The following is a 1,418-nucleotide window of genomic DNA, read 5'->3' on the forward strand; positions in this document are numbered from 1 at the left end:
GCCTATCATACTCATTACTCGCGGCATGTCCGGAAGAACAGATGCCATCTTCATATATAAACTAGCTTTTCTCTGGACGGAGGTTAAGCAATAGGAGTGAGGCCAGCAGGTTGAGTTAATATATCATTAATTTGGTTATCTCTTCATTACATATTTATTTGTGGCGTTACGTGCAATTTAGTGACAGACGTTCCCAATTACAAGTTTTACATCCCGTGACAGGAAATGGGGCTGTACTGCGACAGGAGACCCCACCTCAATATTACATACATGCCACGCCAAAATGGAAAATTTTTGTCTGCTATGATCAGGCACAATTTGTGAAGTTATTTTACGATTTCAGTGAGTTTTCTGTAAGATATGAGACACGAGCACCGATTTGCACCCCACTCTTTGCCACTGGACATAACCCACATAGCCGGCCGCGGTGGTCTAGCGGTTCTGGCGCTGCAGTCCGGAACCGCGGGACTGCTACGGTCGCAGGTTCGAATCCTGCCTCGGGCATGGGTGTGTGTGATGTCCTTAGGTTAGTTAGGTTTAAGTAGTTCTAAGTTCTAGGGGACTTATGACCTAAGATGTTGAGTCCCATAGTGCTCAGAGCCATAACCCACATAACAAAACATACATTCCTCTCAACCACTAACGGAAATTGAAAATAGCATTGTTAAACAATATTTCTGTGGAAGAATGGTTCTAACTTTTTCTCTTACTTGTTTAAAATAACGAAACTATTTTTTTCACATAAGAGGGAAAAAATAAAAAAAATGGAAGAAATTATTATGGTTATTTACACAATTTTTCCAAACTGAGACCTAGTGGACATTTGCTTCGGTAAATAAGAAACATTACTCAAAGTTTTCGTTGAAATCAAACGAATATTTTTTCTAAATCCATTCTCAAAATTAAGCTTACGTTGCCGCTTCCGTTTTAACTTTTTGGACGCGACATATGCCAATGTTCACGAACCTATGTCCGTAATTGAACTGTTTACCTTTTTGTGGAACGGAATTATTTATATACGACGATGAGTGAATGAAGTGTATCAGTTTTTTTTTTAACTTTAACACATCACTGTTCGTAAACTCATACACTCTCATTTGCAACGGCAGTAAGAGTGAACAAGAAAGACTTCATTCATTTGACACTAAATGACACAAATTCCTAATAATGTTATACGATTAGTGGCTTGAAATTATCCCGGCTGGAACTACCCCGGCTTAATCCGGGTCTGTCCAATAGAAGGTACATTCTGTCTGCTAACATTTGTCGAAGGTCTTCCTCCGTCGTCATAGCACTGTGGCAAAAGGCGCTCGAGTGTCAGTGAGCCTTTTGTGCACAGCGGGAACTGACAGGATCGCTGCGCCACATGCCGTTGCACCTCGTGCGGGCTTTGGTGGCTACAAGTATGCTACACTGCG

The sequence above is a fragment of the Schistocerca nitens genome, chromosome 4 (assembly GCF_023898315.1).
Source record: "Schistocerca nitens isolate TAMUIC-IGC-003100 chromosome 4, iqSchNite1.1, whole genome shotgun sequence".
NCBI lineage: Eukaryota > Metazoa > Arthropoda > Insecta > Orthoptera > Acrididae > Schistocerca > Schistocerca nitens.